Raw genomic sequence first — 15561 nt, 5'->3', positions numbered from 1 at the left:
TCAGGTGGGACAGGTTTTTGGGGACCAGAGTGAGGCACGTTACCATGTCAGTGTAGGGAAATCTATCTATCCACTTTGTGCTTGCTCTCCAGATACCAAAGCATTTTGCTATGAGGGCATGTCAGTACAATGCCATTCAAAAGTACTTAAATCATGTTTACCATTTTTTCCTTTAATGAGTGATTTCCTTTTGACCTGAGATTGTGAGACAAGTTTAGATGTCTTAAGCTACTCACCCTATATATGAGTGTGAGTGGGTGCATGCAGAGTGTCAAAGATCTTTTTATTGAAATGCTGCAAAGACTGAGTAATTTCTTGGTTGGCACATTCTATTTTTAATGAAAATGGGTTTGCTTTCTCTGCTGCAATTGTACATCATGTCTGTCACATTAGTTGTGGTCACATACGTATCATGGATTAATCTCTGACATAATCTTATTTTCTGTTGTTTAGTACCTAAAAATCAATCAGGCCAATGGTCAGCTTAAGTAGAATCCATAGGCTGACTCTGAAAGTGGTGGTTTAGGAGCATTTGCAAGAAACTTCTGGCAGGATAAACTCTTCGCCTCAGAGACATCCTGCCAGCTCATAAAGACTGGTTAAAATCTTCAAAACTTGGCACTTTGCGACCTTTCCAAATATTTTTCTGATTATTTACTTCTCAACAGTCCCGTTTTCGTGTAATGCTGCACCCAAATTTGAAACTTGCTAAATTCTTTATCTCCGTGACATTTTGAAGCAACGAGTCCCAGAGCCACAAATAGCACATTTCCGTGCTATTGTTGTCAAACTTCTGACAACCTCCTGCTGTGTACCAGCAGGGACCCACATGTGGCTTTGAACACCAGGAGCAGAGATCTTCATCACCGATGGATGCTGGCACTGTGAGCCGGGCACTAGGGGAAAGCAAGGCTGCACGCACCAACCTAGCTTTTGACACATTGAGTCACACGGAAATGACATTGGGGCATGCTGCGAACACTGAGTTCAGGTTGCAGAGGAAACTGTGGCTAGCTTTAAAACGTAGTCAAAGAAAAAAAAAACCCCAAACCTCATATATGCATCAAGACTTCACTTTCGCAGGCAGCAGCTCTTAGTGAACGTGCCAGCACACTCACCGGGGCAGCCTGTGCAGCACATGGCACCAGCAGAGCTTTAGACACATACGTGTCTGGCAAAAGCCAAAACGCTCCTATCACAAAAAAGTGATTGATAGTGTAAATTTTCACCAGTGTTATGAAATGTCTCTGGCAATCGGTTCACTGCTCAGGATGTGAATAGGAATGGAGTGTTTCATAATCATTTTATTAATAAATATTTTTTTTTTAAAAAAGGAGAAAAAGGCAAGTTTTACCAGAAACCACTGGAATAATTGGAGGGTGCTGTCCTCATCACTCATCTTTGTAACCACAATCCATACCACATGTTTGGCCTCACGATCAGTTTGTTTCTGCTCTGCATCACATCTGTGTAACAAAGCATGGGAACTCATACTCATTTAGTGGTATGCTTTGGTGTATTAGTTGAGTACCAGAGAAGCTGTTGGAGTCACACTGGAGTAAGTGAGGACTAAGCAATCAGTCAAAACTCACTAAGGTCTCATAACACACTGGAAATAACACACATAAACATGCAAAGAAAGAATAGATCAACCAGGCATTACCAACTTTTTCTTTCCCTAGTGTAATCACACTTTTTTATTTATGACAAAGTATTATCATCTCTTCTGACCCTCCTGGCATGCAAAATGCACATATGAATAAACACTCACTCTCTCTCTTCACATTTATATGTGCACATGTGTAGATATCTTACTGGAAATCTGCTGTACTTGGGTGAAGAGGGTGAAGTCCTTTACCTGAGATATTTTAAAATTGTGTCTCAGATCTGTGAAATACTGTGACATGCAAATGAGATACACTGACTTGCCATATGAAGGTCTCATGACACAGTTACACTATTCCTTTTTGAGCCCCAGAGTGAGATCCTGTGTCTGGTAAGATCAAACATTAAGACTTCAAGGCTCTTCGAAGATGGGTGAGGAGCTCTCACCTGATCCCATATGGTTCAGGGTAATTTGCTGACAAAGACAATTACAAATAGACCTGGAAAGGACCTGATGACGTACTTGTGCACAGAATCTACCACGCTGTCTGAGTACAGCATCAATGAAATATAAAAATAGGTGTGCATTATACAGGTGGTTAGGCTGAATTGGAGCAAGTAGAAAAAAGGGTTTGTCTTAGGAAGTATATGTCTTTACCATTGTGGGTGGACAGGTCAGTGTTCTGTACTGGCTAAGCATCCTCAGGAAAAAATCATCATAAAGATTAGCAGCACAGTATGCATATTAGCAGAGAACCAAAAGATACAATTACATATAACTAAAATGGCATAACCTAGATATAAGCATGGGACTTTGCACCCCTTTTGCTTATTTCATAGAGGAAAAACACACTTTGCTGTGCAAATCAAACAAAATACTGCTAAGCGAACTGCAGTTTGGAGGAATATAAAAAACGATGGAATTTGTATATCTCTGCATACATTGCAGTAGATATACACCCATGCACACACAGATGCAAGGAAAGGACTGGGAACTGTGTGTAAAAAATGACAGCAACACACAAGTTGAGCAGCTTCTGAAAAATCAGAGAAATCTAACCCTCCAATTCTGTTTGCAGCATTTGTATTTTGGAGGTATCCTGGGAACTGATTATCTTGAATTTTTTGCCATTGATTTTGAAGCTTTCAGGCTAAAATTTTCCCCAAGGTGTTATGTGTGCCAAGGAAAGGACATTTGCCCAGGTAAGGGTGTTAACATGACTTGGCAGACTTCTGCATAGTTGCATGCAGAATAAATATTTTCCAGGGCAAGCCTCGAGGCCCGTGATCACCCGCCCCACCATCTCTGCCTGGCCGTGGCCAAGGCTGCTAGGAGAACAGGGGCTGCGGCCATGGCCAGGAACGCAGGTCCACACAGCTCCCCCCGTGTTCAGTGGAGATCAGCAGGAGATTTACATCCATTTTGAAATTTATATTGCTCCAAATCATAGTTTGGTATAATTAAAACAAAAGAGGTTGAATTGTGTTGATGCAGGCAGAGGCTGTTAAAAACTTTTCTCCCCAACTCTGCTCGCTCCCTTTGCAGGGCAAGTCATCAAAATACACGTGGCTTAGTGCATAGAGCACTGCTTGTCGGGAAAGACACCTACTGCGCTCCCAACTCATCATGAGCGATTGGGGATCCCCAGAAGTCTCACATGAGGTCTTTGCTGCAGCTGCAGAACAGCAAAAGAAATGTTTTGCTGACCCAGTTGGGTGAATACAGGTAGGTGACTGACTTAATTTTAAACCCCATTATTCCCTTGAATTTAAAAGAAGAAACCTTTATGGGGACCATGCTGGTTGGACATTTTCAGAAACAGTGTTTCTAAAGAATTTAGGACAAAAAGGAAGAATGACTGAGTAGTAACTTCCCTGTACATATAAACCAGCTCTATCTGCAGACTTAGTGCTGTGCATTTAAGGGTGGCATCCAGGAAGATAAAACCAAACTGGGATGATAGTAGGCACTGCCTGAATTCAAATCTGTCTTGCAACATAGGGAAGGGAGATTGTAGAAGTGAGATGATTCATCACTGCAAAATCAGAATTTATAGCAGATAATATGGAGTCAATAAAAATAAAAAGACAGAACAACACCATGCATAATATGACACATATGTGCACAACTGGTTGACTCAGCCCCAGAAAAGCCTAGGACAGATCTAGGAAACTGAGTATGTGTAGCTGCTGCTCATGTGTGAGTCCATCTAATTTATCCCTCAAATGTTATGTGCCCACCACTGTGGGATCTATTTACATACTGCAGAGCTCTGACACATACATGCATTGACCTGCTTTATCTAAATTGCTGCCCAAACCAACTTGCCTAGCTGCCTACGTCTAGCTGACTTGCCCATTGGCCTTGTCAAAATAGTGCAAAAGATCTGAGGGGCATAGTCCTTCTCATGTATGTTGGCAGCATTTCCTTCCAATAAGGTATCTCATCAAAAGAATCAGCAACATACTAGGCAGGCCCATTAGTTTTGCATGTTTCAAGACCATTCTCTTAGAGCTTGCCCTCAAAGACCTCCACCCCCAGTAATAAAAGACTCTAGACTTCCAAAATCTATAACCATAAACAAATCATATGTATAAGATCACTTAAGACATTTTAAATGGGACTAATCCTGGAACACAAACCTAATTTTTCATCCCATATCTGCCAGGCTTATTCTATGCCCAGTGGAAAATTAGTAGCTGGGACCATATCTCATCTTCCCATTTGTAAAACCTATGAGACCAGGTACTTTCTCCAAGACTCCAGCAGTCATGTCCACTGAATCTCTGCAGGGGTGTGAGGACAAACATTTAATCTGAAGAAAATCCTCAGGAGCTGTTTAGCACCCACCTATACAGAAGGATCCATTCAAGAGACCATCACACTCTGAATTATACTGATAAATATATGTCAGTCTTGCCTATCAGGATCTGGGCTCACAGATTTATAAAATTTCAAATCTTTGGAGTTAAACATTGATGTTAAACTTAAAAGAGAATTGCGATATAAAGGCTGCCATGTTGGTAATTTCTGTGTTGACTCTTCCTGTTGGAAACCCCTCCTGCCTCTTGAATGCTTTTCTCCATTGTGCAATATGATGCAATGCATTTGCTGCCTGGCCCCTGACTGGAGTACTGAAGTATAATCTTTGCACCAACTTGTCAAGAAGCTGGACAGGTCTGTTTTATATTCCCTCAGTCTGTATTTAGTCCACTTTGTCCTCATAAGGACCCCTGCCCATATAGATATATATATTTATAAAAACACCCATTAATTTTGTACGCAGAACATTTCAAAGTACAGTCATCTCTGTAGACACTCAGACCAAAACCCCTTTGGCATTGAAAGCGCTGATGCCAGACCAATGAAAGAGACTCTTTTCTTTGTCCCAGCACAACCCTTTCTCCTCTTTGCTATCATGCACTACTGAGCAGAGCTGTGTGATTGTGTGCCACAGCAATGCACCAACTATCTTTACTATTATCAGGGTTAAGAAATGTATTAGGAAAAAAATCTCATCATTGCAAGCTGGTATTTTTCATACAGGGTCTGATTTCAGAAGCAAATTCTTGATTTGTTTGTAAACATCCAGTGTAGTCTTTCTTTAAAAAGCAAATCTCGTAAAATACATCAGATTTCTTGTTATATTTCCATTTAACTTAATATTCAACCTAAAAGAAATGTTGAAATAACAAAAATGACCGAAATGACCTTGCTTCATAAAGTAAAATCTTCCAAGTAGTGTAACTGCTTTTGAAACCAATCAAGCTTTATAAAAATCAGAATATTAAACTCCCCCTGTCATCAATTCATAAGTTTTTAAAGAACATTTCAAACCATCACTGCATTCAGTATGCTAATGACAAATCTACTAGGGACAAGGAGATGCATCCTGCCCTCAGCTCTTCTAACTTACCTGATTATAACACCAATGAATACAACAGATTCCATTTCAATTCACATCAGCATCATTGAGTTTATGACTTGACCAAAGAATTAAATAATTGTGTCTCAATGGAAAATCAGTAACTAGAAATATTATTAAAAGAAACCTGATGAAAGTTGTTGCCTGACCAGTCTTTGCTGGCAAATAAGTAATGCTAATTTTTTAAAAACATGTCAATTGAGTAATTTCCTGGCTGATGCAAACACTTTGCCCCACATTGGTGGTATTACCTGCCAGCAGAGAGAGTCCAAGTCTGGAATGGAGATAATCAAGGTGACCTACAGTTGTGCCCTGCATGGGCTAGGTGATAGACAGCATCATGAGTACTAACATATGGTCAGTCCCTTCCTCTGGTCCCCAGGGGAAGGGAGAAGAAATAGTCACCTCCAACCCTCTCTGAGAGATGAGGGATGGGTCTTGCTCATCAGAGCTTGTCTCTCCTTAAATCCAAGCAAACTCTTAACTAAGCCACTCCCCTCTCAGTGCACAGTGCATGTGTCAGTCAAGCTTACCCCAGACATTTCCAGCTATTTGTCTGTTGTCATTTGGATCCAAGTTTGGGCCCCTAGAGAAGTGAGCACATGGCACTCTGTTCTTCAAGAAAATCATCTCGGTACGGCATATCAACAGCTGAGGTGAGGCGATGTCACGAGTGCAGGAAGCCAAGCATACAGTAGATTGCAAGTGTCTGTTCAAATTTGAGCTGAGCCACATTTTTATATGGGGACATCCCTCAAAGAAAATCATACATCAAAAAATTAGGCATTTTTCATACATACAGCAATGCAAAAGCAATTATTCATTATGAGGAAAAGGTAACAAATCAGGAATGCAACCAAAGAAGAAAAACATATTGTGTTAAGGAAATAAATCTTAGCTCCAAGTCTACAACAATAGTATCTGTAGTTACGGACAACTCCTGTTTGGTTCATGACATGTTTCAAGTCCTACCTCAGGGACTCCCTCCTCTGTGCAGAAAGCAGCACGTGCCTCGGCACCTGCCCAGCTCCTTTCCATGGATTCATCCCACGTAACTGTAGGCACTGAGCAATGCTCCACAGTTGCATCACCTTACACCCCTCTGCATCATGAGAGAGGGGGGTGGTACCTCCCGGCGCACCGCAGAGCTTGGGTGGGCTGCACTGACCTCTCAGGATGTTTACTTTTGTTCATCAGCTTCAGAGCTGGTTAATCTTCTAACTTTGGCACCTCTTTGAAATGCCTAAAGATAACCAGGATGCCCTCTACGCAATTAACGCCCCCCCCCCCCCCCTCCAAGGTTACATCTTTCTGGAGGTTAGACACATATCTAACAGCCAGCGTGTGACAACTTACTATTCATTTAAATCAACGTGCACCAAAACCAGCATAAAGACAGCGCTGAGTGAGACTTGGCTACAGTCTGGGCATTTCCCAGCTTGACCCAGCCAGCTCCATGAATGTCAGAGACTCCAAGGGCTGCTCAGACCCACATGGTAGTGTCCCACCACCCTCACTGGCTGTAATGGTGCAAGTACAGCCCAGCCCACCACCGTCCCCTTTGCTGCTGCTTAGCTGCACCCCTGATTGAAGGGTCTCTTCCCACTTTATGCTTCTTTGGGGCTGTGGCAGGATGGGACCCCGGGTCATGATGGCTCCTAGCAAGGCCTGAGGAAGTCTCACGGTTTATTGTGACAAAATGGGAACTTCTTAAAACTGTCACACTCCTCTTCTGGTTTGGGGTCACCATGTAAAGTGTATGCCTGTACTGCGAGGGCAAAGGGGTGGAACTTGAGATTTTGGCCAGCTTTAGGACAGAATTATTGTACTCTGACTTAGCTTTATGCAAGTGCAAAGGGATTTGCTGTGTGCCTTTACTGACTTGCAAAGCCAGTTCTGTTGGTAGGCCCCCAGCAAGACGCTGGAAAGCAGTGCAAACATGCTCCAGAAGACTCTGCTTCTAATGAGAGAGGTTGAAGTCAGTCATGTCACAGCAGAACTCATTGCCAAGAGGCGAGAAATTAAAGCAAGGATGGAAGCTGCATCCCAGCGGAGAGCAGAGCTGGCCATCAAGCCCCACAAGATGTAAGGATCCTTCTCACTCTGTACTAGGAGGGAGAGCCCTGGCATCAGGGTTTAGTCCTGCTTGATCCCTCAGTGACCCTCTTCTGGCTGCTCATGGGGAGTGTTTGCACACTCACACATGTTGTAATCAGTAGGAAATTTAACTAGCAGGCATAGTCCATTGGAGCAAGGGAAGAGCTGCAGATGATAGTGTGCTCACTGTCTCTCTCCCTTTCTCACAAGCGCACATCCTGCATGCAGTGGCAGGAGTGACTTTTGTATTTTACCATGACCTGTCAGTCAGTGCCGCAGCCTGCATGGACTGAAGCCTAGGTCTTTGCTTGCGCTGTAAAATCCTTTGGGTTAGGTTCAGCAATGACACTGGGGCCAGTTATTACATGAGCATCTTCCCCCATGTTCCATTCCCCATGTGAACACTTCAATCATTTGGGACTGGATCTGCTGGAAGCTAAGAAATCTATCCAGGACACTGGTTAATCCGGCAGTTTACCAAGTCCCTGAATGGGGTGCCTCATCCACCTGTTAAATGCACCATTTCATTTCTTTTGTGCCAGAACAGAAATCAAGCTCAAGTTTGTTAAGTTTTTTTAAAGGCTAACAGTGTGAAGAGGAAATGAGCAATCCAAACTACCAAGCAGAAGTAGAGTTGAATGAAATGACAGAGGGAGAGAAAAATAAACTGGTAGAAGAGCTTGCAAACTTGAGAGTCAGGTAAGGGCTAAGTTCCCCCTCCCACACCATCTGACTGTGTAACACAGGGCTGCCTCTGTCTGCACATAGCCTCATCCAAATTCATGCATGTTCCAATTATTCACAACTTAATAAAACAAATTAGCATGATATTACAGTATTGGTAATAGGAGCAAGGTACTAAAAGGGACCCATTGCATCTTTAAGTCTTGTCCCGTGCTGTTGTTAGTAAACATTATGTACAATCCTCATTCAGAATATAACGAGACCCATCAAAAATGAGCAAGGAAATCTGGGCTAGACAGAGTAAGGGGCTGCAAGAACTGCTGAGCTGGGCGCTGCAAATCCTGATTTATAGCCAAAGGGGACTTGAGATTTGGGAGCTCAGGTTTCTTCTGCAGTCAGTGGGGATTAGCCCCCATTATCTAGCTGGCTATCAGTAAAGAAGCTGTGTGAAAATGTGGGTAGTGGAGCACTGCCCCCCCCTCCTCTAGTCATGTTTAAAATACAGTGGCTCTTGATGAATATTGCTAAAGGCTCGGACCTGACAGCCTGCTGCAACCCCAGGGTGAGGAGCCCTCCAAGTTTAACCCTCAGGACATCAGCTGGTGATCAGCCACTTCTGACAGGACTCAGGTGTGCACAAAAGCATGATGCTGCTCAGCCTGAGCAGTGCTGGGCATGTGGGGACGCAGAGCTTGCAGCTCCCAGGAGACTCTCAAAGCCTATGGGAGAGAGCTAAGCAATTTAGGCACCTCCAGCATTAGAGGGCTTTCGAGAGGCTGTATGCAAAGGGATGGTGTCCAACATGGCTGTAGCCCCAGCTCCTGTTACACCCAGTGATACATTGTTCAGGACCTCTCTCCTCTGATTACAAACTTTCTTCTAATTGACTCATGGCCCTTTATTTCTTTTGCTGCCAACTCTGTCCTTTCGCTTAACCGGCTCCTCGTTCTCCCCAGTGTTATGCACTTGCTTTATTTATAGAAAGCACTGGTATCCACTTTGGGATACTTTCTCACTAGTGTTAAGCCAGCCAAGTTCCCCTTGTCCCAGCCAGGCTCTTGGTTCCCCTGCTCTGCTCAGCTCTCCCTGCCTGCACCTGTCTGGTCTGAGTCTGCCTGTTGTGAACACCGCACACGGTATTTGGGAGTATATCTCATTAATGTCTAGTACCACAGGATGTTAATACTTGCTATTATTACGTATTATGATTATTAGCATTCCTATTATTTCAGGAGGCCATTGGGAGGCTGAACTGTCAGAAGTGCCGGATTTTCCCCTCAAAGGATAGTTGTTTTTATATACTCCTCCAATGTCATGGAAATCCTCTTCATGTGGCATAGCACAATTAAAAGCTCCTTTGACACCAAAGGATCCCTTCAACAACATACTTCATTCTCACTGTTTGAACTAACTCTTCTAAAATAGCCTTGTATATTTCTTCATTTTCTTTGCAGGCAGCAAAAGCTAGAGAGGAAGGTTGCTTAGTACAAAGTATATGAAGATTTCCTACTGAAACCCGGTGACAAACTGCCTGTCAGTAAGTGTTACTCTAACACACCTACCAGCTCTTTTACTGTAGTAACAGCAGCTGTCATTGCCTCCCTTTGCTCCCGAGCTGTGGTCCGCTAAATGCAGTCACCAGCAATCAGCTGTGCAGAGAGGTGTGCTGGAGTGTAGCTGGCAGCTGATGGCAGGAACAGCAGGGAGCGAGTCAGACGCGCTTCCCTGGGGCTGAGCCTGTGTGCCTGGTCAGCACTGTTGAGCTGTAGGTGGAGGACAAGGGAGCCGGATCCCTTCTGTAATAGCTGCAGCCCAGTTTGACCATGGGATCATCATAGCCTTATGGCTGGGAACTAGGAGCACACACTTCTCCTGCTGATACCAGCACAAGGGACAGAAATCTTCTTCAACTTACCAGTACAACTCTGACTGTGGACCTTGCCCTAAAATGGCTCCAGAGCACATGCTTGCATGGGAGCAGTGGAGATGGGAGACAGCTCTGAACTTCTGCTTCCACCCTTTAGAGAGTGACACAGTCTGTTTTTCTCCACTTATTTATTAAAGGATTAGAGTTGCGGTAGAAGAGGCTCCAAACTGTTTTATAGCTCAATGTTTTTCAGCAAATTGGTTGTGACCCCTGTAGCCCCATGCAAGGCAACCAAGAGGGTTGTGATATGTTGAAACATTTATTACACTGTAAAATTAATACAGTCCTGCTCCCTGACACCCCCACACACACACCCTACACCCCTCCACGTCTAAGGTCAACTATGCTCTGTCAGCTTCTCCAAACAAGCAAGTCAGTCCAACAAGCTTTGATACTTTTTTCTCCTGCTTTTACAATAAATATACTGGGGTCAAGGGAATATTTGTGTTAGAATGAGGGGGGCCACCACCCAGTGGAGGCTATTAAACATAGATCCAGCTTGCAGAAGGCTCATTTGGTGTAGATAAACCCATTTGTGTTTTAGTGCTGCATTTAAACACTTAGGTGATTTTCTTTTAAGTAAATTCACTGATGTGTTGTTTACATACAGGTAAAGGACCTGTCTATTATTACCTAAGTCTCTAATCCTGCTGAGTTACACATACCTTACAGAAGATGCATTAAATGCACTTCGTTAAATGCATCTTAAATCCTACCTGAACCCTTTCAAGCATTCCAGGTCTCTGGGTTTTCAGTCCAGTCTCAGTCTGAAGTGATAATTCTGCACGAAAAGGTTTATCAGCAAGAGCTATTTAACACCTAGTCAGGTGTTAAGCCTATAAATAGTTTATCTCTTGGCAACATGAGATAAACATATTCTCTTGAGCCATGAAAAGTCACTGGCTTGCTTTCACTATGAGGTCAAGTTTGTTTGAAGGAATAGCCAGTTTAAAGGACACCGAAGTCCCCATGCAGACTTTAAAAAAAACCAAACCGCCAAAACAAAATAACCCACAAAACCCAAACCAAACCCCAAATCTAACAGGTTCTTTTAAAACCCCCTTTCACTGATTGGTGTGAAGTCTTACACTGGATTAATTTCCTTGTTGGGTCACTACAGACTCTGGCTGTATTCATTCTCTATTCATGGAGCAAGACCTCACCTGATGAAGAGTTTTCCTCCTTTCCATCCTTGTCACCATTTTTTCCAGAAATTAAATTCTCTGGGATTAGAATCTTAAGACCCTCAGTAGTAGACCTATGAAGTCCAATACGTTTCCCTGACAAAACCTTGAAATGAAATCACTTCAGCTGCCTTATTTTCCTACCTTTCCACATTCTCAGAGTAAAACAGATTTGTTTCCTTTTGTCAGACATCCACCAGCAGAGGCACTTTACATAATTTTCTCACACCTCAGACTAGCTGATGGTTTGGACTCAGCAGATTAAGCAGTGGTCTCTACTGTTCAGGTAGGGGTGGGGAAGGAGACACAGTGTGTTTTTTTCCTAAGGAATCTGTTCCAAGCCTTTTCAGAGTTGCAGGGAAAGAACCTGAAAATGTGAAACTCCCATATTTAAAAACTGGCAAGTACAAAGAACTCCCCATTTCTATTTTTGGAATTCATGATTGTTGATGTGACCTCCAGATGCAGTAGAGGGGAGCAAGCTCAGTGCCGAAATATGAGTGCTCCTAGCTAGTCATCTTGAATCAATTCCCACTGCTAGACACACTCCCCAGCCGTGAGATTAGGCTGTTATGCAGAGATCCTGGTCCTTCATGGATTTTGTAAGGTGCAGGCACTTCCTCAGAGGTCCATGAGCAGTCAGAATAACATATCCCGCAGGAAGAAATCTGTACATCAGCAGGATTTGGCCCCTACCATGCAAAGAAAGGACAATAAGGTAGGTGGCACCTATATCCACTTTGTGGTCCATTTCCCTTGTGCCTTTCTACTGATTATTTGGAACATGGTGGGGACCCCGTGGTGAGAGCTATTATCAGCAAGCATGAGACTCTCTCAGCCACAAACCAGAATTTGATAAAGAATTTAGTCATCTTGTCAGATGACTACAAAAAACCCAGCATGACCTTGAAGCCTTGCTATGGGAACACGATACCACAAAAATCATAACATTGTTAAGCATGTTATTTATGGTTTATAGGGTGGTATTTAGGTCAACAGAGTCACACCAACTAAAAATCAAATTTTTTTGGTGGTGCTGAATGCCATCTTCTTGCAAGAAATCCTTAGGGCCCAGACTCACATATAACTGCAGAATAGGGGAATATTTCTGCAGTTATTGCTGGCCGTAAATATAAAATATATCCCCCTCATTTGAACAGGCTGGAAAAAAATCCCTGTTGTCAAACAAGTGGTGTCAGTGGCCACTGCAGAGCCTGGACTCCCTCCCTGCTGGAAGTCTCTCATGGATATCAAGTGGGTTCCTGGAGGGGATCCAAGTGCAATCCAGGCCACAGTGATACACAGACATGGTGACTGAAGCCTAATTTTGAGCCATGTTTAAAAAACGTTGCTACTGAAGCCAATTTCTGGTTGGTTAAAAGATTACTCCTGATATTTTTGGTTAAATCAATCATCCTTAATCATTATTTTAATTGGGATAAATTGAGAAACCATGCCTTTACTGGGAAGAGGAAGCAGTCTCACAAAGGCCTGTGTCCTCAGATCATCGCCCTGGATCCGACACTGCAGGCCAGGTCCCAGGGAGGCTCAAGGGGCACCCACCGGGCTTGGGCTGTGCCCGGGCGGCACTCCTCCCGGCACTGACAGCTCTGCTCGGGAATGGCCGAGTGCTGACACCGGAGCTGCCTGAGGTTTGCCTCGGCGTTGGCGGTGAGGGAAGAAGGCGGCCCTGCCAGCAAAGGCAGAGGTGCACAGCCCCTTGGAGAGCCTCGGTGCTTGTGGACCAGCCTACCCTACGCTTGGCCCAGCCCAGCTGCAGGAGCAGGTTTGGTAAATTTGCAAAAAGACACTTACAGTGACTCGGAAAGCCCTTTGGTAAGTGAAAGCTATCACAGTTGGTCACCTCTCTGCAAGTGAGAAGCACAACAGCGGGTGAGCTTTCCGCTTTCTTCACCCAAGTGCTGACGAGTGAACTTTCCCTGCTTCAGACGATGGACAACAGCTCATGGAAAAAAACCCAAAGAGCTGGAGCTACGCATCACCCGGGAGAAAGGTCACTTCGGAGAGCAGGTGAGTGGGTTGCACAGAGGCCAGCCGGGGTCACGGGGAGGAAACGGGGACAGGGACAAAAGCAGCAGTGTCATTGGGAATCTCCCAAAAGAAAAAGAGGATCTCCCAAAGGGATTTGTACTGGGCTGGAGCCCTGCTCTCTCACCACAGGAGGAATGGCCTTTTCTGGGAACTTGGCAATCCTAGACTCGCTGCGGGGGGGCAGAAATTCACACAGGGCTTTTGTGCCCGCGCAGAGCCGGGAACAAGGCAGGCTGCTGTCAGCCACCCCACGGCCGGCAGCCCTGGTGGGAGGTGGGATCGCTATCAAGCCTGGACACGAGGCAGGTAAGTGACAAACAGGCTTTGAGCATGGCCCGTGTGTGGCACTCCTCCGTGAGGAGCACGCACAGCCCCATGGTCAGCTGAACTGCCAGCGACTCGCCCTGCTCACCAAAGCACTCTGGCAAACGCAGTACCACCCAGACTACCAGCGATACTGGCAAGACCAGGAATATCGCAGCAGCGGGCAGCGTCTTGCACAAGCAGCTGGGAACAAGGAGATCCAAACTGTCCCTCAGCTTTACCAGCAAGTTATGAAGAGACCGGGAAAAAGTCACCGGATGCCATGCTTCAGTTTCCCCACAAAGAACAATATTTCTCCACCTCTCACATTTTCTCTGAAAGTTAATAGATACAGTAAACAATTGAAATACTGGGGGTAAAGGTGCTAAAAAGGGTTATATATCAGCAGTTCCACATGCACCTATGCATGCGTGGTATGCACATTGCACAAAGCATTGCTAGTCTCGTCTTGCTGCCAGTCTGTAACACTAACAGCAGTGGATTAGGCTGCTTTTAGGTGATCTGACACAGATAGGATATAAACCCAGGATAGGGAGACTTGTACTTCTTGCCTGAGATATGTCACAACATGTTCTTCAAAGCTGATCTTTTCAGCATTCAGCTCCTGGGAATGTAAACCTGAGGAGCTGAGTATCATTGGAGAAAGCCACAGAGCACGCAGTCTGCTAGGATAAATAAATCCACTTGGAGACTGCCTAAGTTTAGCTATATATGGACATTTCTAGAAAGTGAGAACTGCAATGGTTTTTCCATCAATATTTCAAGGGCTTTCTCCAGCCTCTCCCAAAGCCCTGTATTAAAGTGGTTTAGCAGAATAATCTTGTCTTAACAGAGAGATAACAGAGACACAGATAAGTTCTTGGTCAGAGGAGGAGCCAGGGAAAAGGCCAATAACAGCATCCAAAGACAGTTCCCAAGCTGTTACAGCTTTGGCTCTAACTCTGAACTTTGCCTCAGCTCTCAGTCTTCAGTCAAAATCCTGGCCCTGCTGAGACAAGACAAATTATTTTACCTTGCAAAAATAAAGGGGAAGGAGGAAATCTGTTCAGCTTATGGTCTCAAAACCCAGATCGTGGACCTAGTCTGCATCTATATGCATTTTATAGCAAGGGCAGGAAATCCTGAAGGTAGGATATGTTAATAACAATAAATAATCCCAGTACTGTCCAAGACTGGTTAATGGGGTACAGAAACAGACTCCTTTCTTCACTTTTTCTGATCCACTCTGCATGCATTCCTGTCTACAGTGTGTGCCTGCAAGGGGCAGCACAGCCCCAGGATGAGACTACGGTGAGAGCACAGGCTGAGGAGAGCAGAGCTGTAGACTCAGATCCTGTAGGTTAGGAGGGGACTTGAGGCAATTAATGATTTCCCGCAGAGGAATCCTCTCCTTTCATCACCAGGATTCACTGCTGAAAAAATTCTTATCATACACTTAGTGACACAGCCTGATGAATCTGGAAAGTTGTAGACTGGTTTTGGAGACTAGACTCAGTGCAAGATGCTATGAAGAAGTTACAAAACAAGCTACCGGTGGGCAGTGGTGGAATAATACAATGTGGTGAGAAAAAGTGGAAAGCATCCACATGGCAGTATTTTAGATTAATGTACTGCTGCTTCAACAAATTAAAATTGCTAACCTCAGCATCAGGCTAGCTGGTTTTCTTAACTAATTCTTCTAATGCTCTTTTTCATTTGGTTTCCCTGCATATTCAAGCTTTGTAAAAATAGATGTAACTGCTGTATAATGGAAACACACTGG

Source organism: Aquila chrysaetos, chromosome 2 (genome assembly GCF_900496995.4).
Source record: "Aquila chrysaetos chrysaetos chromosome 2, bAquChr1.4, whole genome shotgun sequence".
NCBI lineage: Eukaryota > Metazoa > Chordata > Aves > Accipitriformes > Accipitridae > Aquila > Aquila chrysaetos.
Note: the sequence above shows the minus strand (reverse complement) of the source record.